At 38.1% G+C, this 12,657-nt stretch overlaps 1 protein-coding gene and 1 long non-coding RNA gene across 4 annotated transcripts in view; one reads left to right on the top strand and one right to left on the bottom strand.

Moving 5' to 3' along the window:
* LOC101710773 (myb/SANT-like DNA-binding domain-containing protein 3) overlaps positions 1–12,657 on the top strand; it is a 127,656-nt gene that overhangs the window by 30,695 nt on the left and 84,304 nt on the right.
* The window catches only part of LOC110345788 (uncharacterized), a 32,530-nt gene that overhangs the window by 19,275 nt on the left and 598 nt on the right, over positions 1–12,657 (bottom strand). For 2 of the 4 annotated variants that reach the window (XR_002389391.2, XR_015439975.1), the window contains exon 2: positions 12,418–12,510. This is a non-coding gene — a long non-coding RNA (uncharacterized LOC110345788). Of the gene's footprint in view, positions 1–6,680; positions 8,209–9,842; positions 12,511–12,657 lie in introns of those variants that run through there. The other 2 variants (XR_002389390.2, XR_015439974.1) reach the window with 2 other exon arrangements.

Here is a 12,657-nt window from a genome sequence, read left to right as displayed (position 1 = left end):
CCTACTCCAAGACAGCTTTCCATGGGTGGGTTTTAGACAACTTGCACTAGACAGTTTGGGGTGCTTGCACAAAGCAAGCTGTGGGCTTCATCCTACGCTTACTGAGTCAGGATCTCATATGGTAGGACTGGAATCAACATGTTTAACAAGCTTCTCAGTTGCTAGTTAGATACGTTTGAGAACCACTACCTACAGGACATTGCCATATCATGCTAACTAAAGTAACTTCATTTGCACACCCACTTTAGTTTAGAAAAGCTCTTCATATCCTTTGCCTTTTGTGCATGTATAGCAGGCTGATAGAGATCTCAGCCTACTTGGCAGATAAGGAAACTGACATCTCCAGTCATTACATGCTGGACTCAAAGGTTTTTGACACCCAGAAAAATATTTTATTATTATTTTGTGGCTTACTCTCCTACTTTACCATTTCCTTACTTATACTCTTATACAAGTTAAAAGTTCTTTTATGTCTAAGAAGCTTTGCAGAACAATTTTCTTGCTGTGATGCTTTTAAAATTTCAATCTAATTTACCACATTAAGCAGTGCAATTTACACTCATGAGCATAAAGCTCTCTAATGTTATGACAAAAAGAAAATGTTTGGTGAAGTAATTAAGAAATAGACTACCAGGAGTTTTAAAAAATCCTTCACCTAGACTTACCAATTATTTTTCTCATTTTCCTTTTCAACCATTTGTAAGAAAGTTTCAGATGTCATGATGATGCTTTACCGGAGTACTTCAGCATATATGTATTAAGCATACAAACATTTTCCTACATCACTACAATCCTATGATCACACCTAAGAAAATCAACGTTAATTTGGTAATATCGTCTAATATGTAATTTACTTTCAAATTTCTCCAATTATTCTAATGTCTTTTATTATTGTTTATTTTCTCAGATCCAATCAAACTTTATTGCATTTGATTGTTTTGTCTGTCTATATAATCTGGAACAAACCTATCTTTTTTACTTTTCAGGATGTTAATTTCTTTGAAAGTCTAGGACTTGTAAAGTGTCCCACATTCTGGATCTATTTGATTATATTACTGTGATTAAGTTTGGGCTAAATTTTTCTGGCAAGGGTATCATGCAGATAAATGTCACTTACCATTCACTGTATCATTTTAGGAGAGCCCTCTAGATCCCCTTTTGTGATGTTAAATTTAATCACCTAGTGAAGGTGGTATCTGCTAGATCTTCCTATTATAAAGTTATGTTCTTTCACTCATAGTTAATAAGTTATCTGTATGGTGTTGATTTAAGACTCTGAATGTTCTATCCTCTTATAACCTTTCACCCAGTGGGTTTAGTATCCACTGATCATTCTTATCTGAATCAGTTATTTCATTGAGGATTACAAAATGGTGACTAAGTCAGCATTGATCATTTGTCAGGATTCATATGGAAAGGTATTTGACAAAAACCTCAAGTCATACTGGTTAATTACAAAGCAAAGAATCCACTTGCCCTTAGAACTCCTTTGCTGGGGAAAGAGGGAATATCAAGGGTCGATTTTTTTTGCCCATTCCAAGGAATGCCCATCTGAGAGAAAAAGCTCCTAACTTCCTTCTCCTAAGCATCCTGGCATCAGATTGCCTCTCTGGTGTCTGTTTGGTGTTGATGATTGCTCCTAATCTCTGCTGGGAAAAATCATATGCTTTCTCTCCCATTATCATCAATGACCACTTCAATTTTTTCCCCACCCTTTTCAAATCTGACCCAGAATTTCTGTGTAGCAACAATCTGGTTGGAAGGGAAAGAGGCCAGAGTATCTGTTATATAAACTGCATATATGAGTTTTTAAAAAAGCAACATTTTATATAATATAGAGAAAACTCAATTGCTCACATCAAAGACAATGATAAAGAGTGGGGTAGAGAGGCTAAAAGAGAGCTGGTGGAGACTATAGTGGGGCTAAAGCTGCCTCACATTACTTTTGATGCAGTCATTGGTCCCCCATCTATTCTGCCCTCTCCCTTTCTCTTCAGAGAACACAGATGTCCCGATCCAAACATGTCCTTAGTAGCTTATCACCATATGCACAAGCCTAGTTACATCACCTCCATTCTACCATCCTTCTCATTACAAAGAAGTCTCTGCTCTTGAAAGACAGTCCTTCCATCTGTGCTTTGAATTCCACTCCTGTCTTCTCAAGAATCTCACATAACTGATTATCTTTTTTCCTGTGTTGTATTTTCAAGTCTTCCCTTCTTCCATTACTGGATTTATCATCATCATTTAAGTATTTTATAGTCTTATCTTTAAAAAAAAAATCCTTCCTCTACCCACAGTCACCTGCTGCTGATTCTCTTCTTCCCTTTCCAGCTGAGCTGTCTAAATGTTCTGTCTCCACTTCCTGCTCCTTATTCATGTCTCATTAAACTCTAATCTGGATTCTGCCCTACCATTCAGCAAATAGTTCTTGCTAACAGTATTAATGACTGCCTGTGATTGTATCTGCTGGACAGTATTCATCTTTCTTGACCTCTCAGAAGCATTTGATCAGTTGGCCACATTCTGCTTCTTAAAACACATTTGATCCTTGGTCACAGTGACACTGTGTTTTCCTGGTATCCCTCCTAATTTTCTGATCAATCCCCATTCCCATGTAGTTTCTTGCATTGGAGTTCCTCAGCTTTAGTATAAACTCTCTTCTCGTCTTTTTTTTTTTTTTTATTAAGGATAAAGTCTGTAGTTTATTTAGAATTTGAAATGCAACAAAATTTTTCCAATATCTAGGTGAAAAGAAATTGTAGTTACTGGAATTAGTAAAAACTTTTGGTTTATAAAATTGTAATGAGCAATGTTCATTAAAGAGTAACTTAAGATAAAATAAGTAATTAAAATGCCCATTTCCTTAGTTTCTCTGGACACTAATTATTCAATCTACCAAGAGTCTAGAAAGAGGATTAAACCAGATTTTACAGTTTCAAAGATACCTCAATTTCTTTTTATTGTCCAAAATTAAAATTGTCAATTATGAGATGATTATGATACAACCATATCAAACCTAAAACTCTAAATTTTTTAACTTTGAGAAATCAAAAATACCACGTAGATTCTAAGTGTTCTATGTTAACTGAAGTGTATATGTAAAAGTAAAATACAATTAAGCTTTAAAATGAGGAATATACATTTTGTGTAAACGTTGTGTTCTTGGGAATGTAATCTATAGAATATTTTTTACTAACACTTCAAAACCTTGTTACTTGCACATGAAAAATCATAAGAAATATCTAGGTACAACTGTACAAAGAAACTGACACCAATATGTAAACTTCCACAGAGACTGTTTTGACAGTTGTGTATTTGGTAAAGGTTTTGAAAGTATGCATATTTTAAAAGTAGGTATCTCATTAAGTTATGCTCACTTCCCTGACCTCAATTAATCTATCCTCCAGTGCTTCCCACATGTATATGCCCAGTGTAAATATCTCTTACAAGCACCAGACGTATGAATTCAGTAGCTACTGGAGGCTTCCGTGCAGATACCTCACTGGCCTCTCAGACTCTGGCTAGAATTGAATTCATCACCATCTCTCCAAACCCATTTTTCTTCCAGAGTTGGCTATGAACCTGGGGATAACCACTGCTTCACACTTTCTTTCCCACACATCTCATATCTAATCAGTCACCCAGTCCTACTGTTCTTATCTGCTAAACCTAGCTATTTCATTTACTTGTCCCCATCTTCCCTAGTCTAAGTGACCATTCTCGTTCACTTGGGGTACTGCAATACTCCCTCATGGTTTTCCTGCACACATTTTGTTTTTCCAATCTATTCTACACACTGCAACCCAAGGAGTTTTTTGTTTAATAACTTCATTGATATTTTATTTTATTTACTTTTTTTCTTTTTTTGCAGTGTTGGGGATCAAACCTAGTCCCTGAATCCCAACTCCGAGCTATATCCCCAGCCCCAGTGAAATATTATTAATATAATTTTGCACATCATCCATTTAACCAAATTATCTTTTTCAAACACAAATATGGACAGGTTATTCTTCCCTTAAACTCAGGTCTGAATCTTTATTCTGGCTTAAAAGGCCATGATCTATCCCTGGTTTCTGAAGTCTCCAACTTCTTTCTATGTCATTCACTTTTCAAGCTTTAGCCACAGCTGCCTTTTCTGTTGTTTGTTTTTAAAAAACAGATACAATTATATGTACTTATCATGTACGACATGTTTTGAAGTATATATATATTCTGCAATGATTAAATTTAGCTAATTAACAAATGTGTTACCTCACACATGGTTATAATTTTTGTGATAAGAACACTTATGTTATAGTTAAAATCTTAACTGTTCCCCTAAAATCTTATCTATACCCTTCAATTCAGCAGTGTTCAGAGGTGAAACCTTTGGGAGGTGACTGGATCCTGGTGTCTCTGACTTCATGAGTGGATTAATCAGTTTACAGATTCATAACTTAATGGGTTATTGGGAGGTGATGGGAACTTTAGGGGTGGAGCCTAGCTGGAGAAAGTAGGTTATGGGGGCATGTGCTTGAGAGGTATAGTCTGTTCCCAACCCCTCCCCCTCTCTTTGCTTCCTAATTGCCACAAGATGAGTAGCTCTGCTCTGCCATGTGCTCTCTGCAATATTCTACTTCAACACAGGCCTACAGTGATGGGGCTAAGCAAACAGACTGAAACCTCTGAAATTGAGTCAAAATAAATACTTCCTCCTTTAAGTTGATTTTCTCAGGTATTTTATCATAGGAATACAAAGTGACTAACACAACTTACCATCTATGCTCTCTGCATTTTTGAAGAATATGATAACTCACTTATTCTGATCTTAGTACAAGCATCACTCTTCAAGGGAAACCTCTAACCTTCCTCCTTCATAGTATTTGTTAACACTGTTTGTTATAGTGGTAGAGCATGCACTTAGCATGTGCAAGGCCCTGAGTTCAATCCCCAACACATATGCATACATACACACAAATATTAACTGTAGTGACCACTATATAATAGGTCTCTTGACCTTATTCCTTCTATCTGTACTTATGCATACTTTGACCAATATCCTTCACTTCCTAAACACTCCAGCCTCTAGTAACTGCCATTCTACTCTCTACTTCTGAATCAGCCTTTTTGGAACTCATATACGAGTGAATCATGGGATTTTGCTTTTTTTCTTGAATTTGCTTTATTATTTCATAATTACATGTTGTTCTTCACAGAATACTGGTCCCCTTTACCCATGCTTTCTCAGTCTTTTGCAAAATCCTTCACATCTGTGACTGTTTAAGTTGACTTCCCTAATGGACCGCAATATACCACAAGGGTTATCTGTCTTGTTTACTTCTGTGTCTTCACTGTCTCACATGGTTGACTGGCACATAATGGGCAATCCCTAAATACTGCTGGATGAATGGGACTATTGTCACCATACTCCCTGCCCTACCATGGCCCCTGCTCTCATTGTTACTGAAGTCATCACTGCCAAAATTGCCTTATGTTTTATCACTATTGTTCTGTGCTTAGAGAAACAGCTTCAGAATGTGGTTTTGCTGTTTTACTTTTACAACGCTCTTAATTGGGAACCCACTTGGTGCTGAATTCAACTGTATTGACCTGATGCTAAGCCCCCGGCCCTCTCTTTTATTTTAGAGAGGGAACTACTATACACATTTATTTTAACTTTAAGTTTTTTTTTCCTGTGGTGCTCAGGATTGAATCTAGGACCTTGTGCATGCTAAATCAGCATTCTACCACTGAGCTATATCCCCCACTCCCATTAGATTTTAGGGAATAATTTTCAACTGAGAGTCAAGGAAGAAGAATTAAAAACTATTAGGTCAATTCATGTTCACATATACATAAACAGATCAGTAGATATATATTGTAATGTATGCACGAATACATACATGAAAATGTACATGTATGAGGGCAGGGGCCCCAGCTGTCATACTCCAATATCCCTGCATACACACTCTCACAGAGGCAACCTGATTTATACACAAAGACTAAAATGACATATGCTTGACACTTATGTATATGTATAGAGGCAAGCTGATATATTCATTACATATGTATACACACAGGCAAATGACATATGCCCAATACATATGTATACATACAGAGGAAAGCTGACATACTTAAACACATTCAGTGGTAAAATATAATTATTTAGTTCCATTTGACTCACTCTAATTCTTCCATGTACCTAGTTCCTTGCTTTATCTCTCATGATTCTTAGCTTAACAGATGTCATTCTCGAGTTCCCAGACTCTTGGCTGTAACCTCCTGCCCTTCCCTTTGACCTACCTGGCTATTTGTCATAATTTTCCTCTCAGCAGCTTGGCTGCCCCTGCCAGGCACCAGGTTGCCCTCCTGCAGGCTTCTGTAGTAGGCAGTCAGCCTAGATGAGCTCTTTTGACTGCTAACTCTTTGGGTTTTGATTCAGAGTATAGGCTGTAAAGTAAGACAGATCTGGTCCCAGACCTGCTGCCCACTAACTGTGTAACCTTGGGAAATTTACTTAACTTTTCCAAATCTGGTTTCTCTTCTATAAAAAGAAGATAATATTAACAATTTCTCCATTAGGTTTTTGGGTACTACAAAACCCAAGTATATTGAGCACTACATGCAAAGATTTTAACCTAGCATGTAAGTACAGTTAATGACAACTCCCACTAACAATAACTAATATTGTTACTATGCCACAGCTATTAATAGCCAATTACTTATTGAGTACTTGTAACACACTAAACAGAGTTCTAAGCACTTTATATATATATATATATATATATATATATATATATATATATATATATTTTATACTTACAACAACCCCATGAAATAGAAAAAAGTGAAACTGAGTAGATCATGGAACTGAGGCATGGAGAAATGAAGTAACTTGCCCAAGATCATAGAATTACCAAGTGGCAGAGCTAAGATGCAAACCCAGATGGCTTGGTTCCAGAGCCTACACCCTTAATTATCATGTTATACCTCCCTATTTCCATTTATGTGTGATTGTCTGTCAGAGAAGCTATTTCTCTGGTGCAATCTTTTATGAGTTAAAGCCTTTGGAGAAATTTTTGAGTTGCAGCTGAGAATTTCCGTTTGCTGAAAGATCAAGAAAAACCTTAATTCTGTATTCTGAGCAGTGCTGAACAATTGAGTGACAAGACAACTGGCAGGAAAACCCCAGAGATGCTTCCTCACTCTCTCTACCCACTCACAGGGACTGTTTGGGTGAGAAAGCTTTCAAACCAACAGAATTATAGTGGGAGGCTATTCTCCACCCAGAGTTAGGTTAGTTCCCTGGATTCCTAGAGCACTTTCTATTCAGGTGCCTGTAAATGCCTCCTTGGCTTCTGCTTACCATCTGCATAGTTTGAGGATCATTAAGGAGGTGTGGGTAAGAATAACCATGCCTTCAACTGGAGTCCTTGCCAGTGTAATCACAAGAATCCCTGAATCACAATGAGAAGAAATCTCAACAAACTCTAACACTCTTTCAGAGTGCTCAGGATACTCATACATACTCTTTGGTGGCTGTGTTTTGTTTTTTCTTGTTATTATTGTTGTTATTGTTCTGGGGATTGAACCAGTGCCTCACACATGCTATACATACACTGTATCACTGAGCTACACTTCCAGCCTGGCTGTAGCCTTTTTTAAAAAAAAAATTAATTCACACTAATTGTACATATTAATGAGAGCCAATGTGATATTTCCATTCTTGCATAGAGCGTATATTTATCACATTTAACTATCTTTTTTTCCACCACTCTGGCCCCTGCTCCCTTCTCAAGCCCTAGTAATCACTATTCTACTTTCAGGTTAACTCTTTTTAGCATTCACATGTGTGAGAGAACATGTGGTACTTGGCTTTTTGTGTCTTTTTTTTCTCATTTAATGTCCTTAAGATTTTGCTGCAAATGACAGGATTCCATTCTTAATGGCTGAATGTGTGTGTGTGTGTGTGTGTGTGATGTTCCATAGCCATTTATTTGTTGATGGGTACCTAGGCTGATTCTATATCAGTGCTTGTGAGTAGTCTGGGTATAGTCTTGATGGTGCCAATCTTGGCTCAATCTTCTATCAGACAATGATGCTCTCGCATCTTCTCATGCTTGTGATACACATGGTAGGGCTTTGGGGTTAGAATGAACTGGGTGACTCCAACTTTCTAACTTTGTAGCCTTGGGTACTTGGTACTTGATGAGGCCTTTGATTCATCTATAAAATGGAAATAATATCTATCAACAAGGTGGGTAGGAAGACTAGTGACAGTAAATATGAAATACCTGACAGTACCCAGGATATAGTAGGCTCTCACTGAGTTTAGTTATTACTGAATGATCCAACACTATTATCTCGTTTTCTCTACTAGAGTATAAGGTCTCTGAAAAGCAGGGACCTTGTTTTGTTCACTGCTGTTCTCTGTACTTAGAAGAGTGCCTAGATTACAGTAGGTATTCAGTAAATGTTGAATCACTGAGTGAAGTTTTAAACAACTCTTAGGGCCTTCTTATCCTGGCCAGCATTCAGACTCTCCTACTCTTACTCATGGGTCCTCTGGTCATGTTGTTGCCTCTGCCTAGGACATTCCCTCTTTAACTTTCACTTATCCTGATCTTAGTATAAGCATCTCTCTTCTAGGGAAACCTCTGATCTTCCTTTTCATAGTAATTGTTAACTATGTTGTAAATTTACTTTTATATATTTATTTACTTAAGATCTGTAAAAGTCAAGAGGACAGGGACCAGGTCTGTTGTATTCACCACTGAATTCTGTGGGATGAGACCAGATCTTCAGTACAAACTGCTAAAGGAATGAATCACTTTATATACTTTCTTTTCCTTTTTTTTTTTAAAGACTCTTCTCTGTGGGAAGTAGGGTCTGGTTTCTCAAATTGGATTAGAGGTCAATGCCAGGCTGTGTTAGGGCTCCACCATAATTCACCCCTTCCCTGTTTCTGGCTCAAGCACTTTGACTCTCTTACCAGGGCCAATTAGTCAGCCCCAAGGTGTCTCATTACTATTTATTGGGTCTTCATTATGCAGCTAGATCATCCAGCAGGAGGCCCAGAAAAGCCAGGATTTTGGCAGGGCTGGGAGTATTGAATGGGATTTGCCACTTACTCCGACCCCACTCTCACTCCGTTTATATTTGGTATTTATCACACTGTGGTGTAACTGTTAATTTTCAGATGTCTCCCCCACACACAGTGAAGATAGGATTCTCTCTTGTCCTCAGAGGCTGCTTTAGTGCGTAGTGTTTGACAAATGTTCATAAAGATTCCTTGAATGCACTGTTTTCCATGAGTGAAGCTTTACTGAGGACAAAAACCAAGTCATAGAGAAGGACTATATTTTTTTATCCTGAGCCATGAAATCCCTTTTTAAGTTAATTTGGGTTGAGTTTTCTGCTACTTGGAACTGAAAATATTTCTGAGTACAACTGATGGTGCTGAAGTACAGGATCTCTCATAAATTGTTTAAAACTTACCTTCATAAGAGTAGACTCGCCTAAAAAAAGAGAAAAAAGAGTAGAATCTCCTAATCTCTTGTCTTTGGGCTCAGCTCTAGGACTACATTTAACAAGTAGGATGAAAATCTGGGTGTGGTGGTGATGCCTGTAATTCTCACCTTCCGGAAGCTGAGGCCGGAAAGTTGCCAGTCAGTTCAAGCCCAGCCTGGGCTATATAGAGTTCATGGCCAGCCTGAACTACACATGGAGACTGTCACCAAAGTGAACCTAACTGAACTGAACTGAACCTAACAGAAACAAACCAAACCATTAATGGTCAATTTGAGTGGAAACACCCAGCTGAACTGAATCAGTGTGGTTTCTGAGCGTGGAGGACCCACCTGAGGATTGTTGTCTGAACGACATAAAAGGAGAACTTGAGGGAAAGCCTGCATGCTGCTGATTTCCGAGGAGGAACTTTGTTGTGGCTTATTTTCCTGATATGAACTTGGCTGTTCTGTCGGCTGGGAATGGCTGCTGCTCTCTTCTGGGGAGCTCTGGTCTTCCCCTTTGTCTTGAGCGTTGTTTCCTGGCTCCAGTGCAGATCTTTCAGCCTTCTGGCACAGATCCTTCACCAAGTTGTCGCAGACTTTCTAGCGTCCACTTCCATTGGTCCTTTCTGGTGGTATGGACTTGCAGGAGACATTGCTGTGGGCTCTAGGCCTTTGGCTGGATTCGTGTGGGACAATGCTGAGGGATCCAGGGCCTTCACTGGATTCTTTGGGTCTGTAGCTAGGGGACAGATCTCTTGCACTGTTCTGCATTTGACTTTTGGGGTGAATATTGTTAAGATAATCCTATAAATTTGTGTCCTGTATTAAATCTATTCCCTTGCAAACCCTGATTACAACACCAATCAAACAAAAACAAAACAAACAAACAAAACAAGTGGGATGTTAGCAGGCAGGTACAAGTAGCAGTGTGAGAAGTGCCTGCATGGTAGGGGCTGTCTCCTTGCACCACTGTCGGCTCCAATAGACTCCTTCTGGCAGCTGCTGTCTCTTTAGCCAGGGTCCCAGAATGAACACTGGTGGGGTGGACCAGAGCTCACCCTGTACAAAGGAGCCAAGCCTACTTAGATCCGCAGCTTAGAGCACAGCCACACAGCTCGGCCTAACCTCCATCTGGCAAACCAGAGTCACCTATGGTAAGACCTTTGAGAATTATTTTTTCATGTTGCCACTGAGATTTTATGACTGTTTGCTGTTAATAGCTGATTAAGGATAGGTCAGGGTTCCAAACTTGGCACAGTGTCTGAGTTATGTAGAGGACTTTAAACAAAGAGATAAATCTCACCCAGACTGTCTGGAGTGGTGGTCAGAAATTTATATTCTTTTTAGACTTTCTGTGGGTTTTTATATAGTGAGTCTCACATCTTTTTGCTCTTGTATGTTGGGATCACCAATATTAAAACAAGTGATGAGGTTTTTCTTAGATAACCTCTAAGACCCTTTTTATCACACTAAGATTGTGTGATCAAAGTCAGGGAACTCTGGGAAGTAGAATCTTTTTCAATTTGAATATTTCTGAGAAATCTGTTGAATTTTTCTTGCCTAATTTGAAGAAACAGAGGTAAATAAAATTGGAATTTATGGCCCCAGGGTTGTTTGCTTTTTATTTAAGAGTTGTTGCCTCTTAGTATTTCTGCCTGGGCTATGGTGAACAGGCAAATGAAAATTTAAGGCAGAATACGGACAGCTGAGACATAGGTCAGCAAAGAAGCACGGAGGAAGTCAAGCTTAGCAGAGAAGCTGGTGAAAGAGTGGTTTGGGAAGAAGCCTTTGGTGGCTTAGCAGTCAGGGACCTGGGATCATACCTGATTTGGGAGAGACTGAAGTTCAATTTTAGTTGTAAAAAATTGCCATGCCCCTGCTAACAATTTACAGGCCCAGGGCAAAATGTTTAAGAGTGCAAATTTATTTATAAAAAGCAGGATGAAAGTATAATTTAAAAGAAAATAATATCTCTTTAAAGTTATAACAAAAACTTTCACTGGAAAAAACACAGGAAACTAAAAAGGGTATTACCTGTTACTCATAAGCCACTTTTAATATATTGCTGTATAGTCTTCATGACTTTTTTTTGTGTATGTACACATGTATATTTTAGAAAGGATTTTCTTATACATATTAGTATCCTGCTATGTTCCATGTCACTAAGCATTAACCTAATCATCATCATTACCTGAATAATACTCCATTGCACAAAGGGGTACCATGTTTTAACTAGTCATTAATGATGAAATTTAGGTTATATTTTACCATTATAAAAAGGCTGTGATGCACATCTTTATACATTTTTGTGATTGTCCAATCATTTCTTTAGGATAAATTCCAGTCAGTGGAATTGCTAGATTAAAGGATAAACACATTTTAAAGGTTTTTTTAATCCATGGTCCGAAAATGTATAAATTAATAGCTCTAGGTTTTGTTAATTCCGTCAATTTTTTTTTTTTACACGGTGCTAGGGATCAAACCCAAGGCCTTGCTCATGCTAGGCAAGCACTCTGTCACTGAGCTATACCTCCAGCCTTCTTTTAACTATCGTTAATTTGCCAAAGGGGAGAAAATCTTGTGGTCTTATCTTGCCTTTTATTACTTGTGGCTTTAAATCTCTTTTCATCTATTTATTGTCCACACTTTTGGTGAATAAAACAAGTTGGCTTTCCATTTTTCTATTGTGTCAACTTTTTCTTATATTTCCTCTTTATGTCAAAACCCTCGGATCCTCATATTATTTTCTCTCATATTTACAGAATATATTTTTCCTAATGCAGATTTTCACACATTTCTTAATTTTATGAGTTAAATTGATCAGTTTTTCAGTGAGGTTTAAAAATTCCCTCTGAGGTGCGAGGTAGCATAATAGATTGAAAAAGGCAGAGGATTTTCAAAGAATTTAGTGCAGGATCTTTACCTATGTCTGGGTAGAGATCACCTCACAAGATGTGGTGTGGAGAGCACTAGATTGGGAGTCAGATCACTTTTTTCCGGGTCCCAACTTTCTCATCTGTAGAATAGAATGAAAATTCCCTTGTAGGGCTATACAAAAGAACCCGAGAGAATGCACACACCCAGGCCCAGTGTACAGAAAATCCTCTTTAAATCTTATCGGGGGAGAGGGCAATACGCACTTCATTTTCAATTCAGTTGGTGT

The sequence above is a fragment of the Heterocephalus glaber genome, unplaced genomic scaffold (genome assembly GCF_053883595.1).
Source record: "Heterocephalus glaber isolate CG9 unplaced genomic scaffold, H.glaber_assembly_v1.0 deba00001481, whole genome shotgun sequence".
Taxonomy (NCBI): Eukaryota; Metazoa; Chordata; class Mammalia; order Rodentia; family Bathyergidae; genus Heterocephalus; species Heterocephalus glaber.
This window is presented reverse-complemented; position numbering and strand designations above follow the sequence as displayed.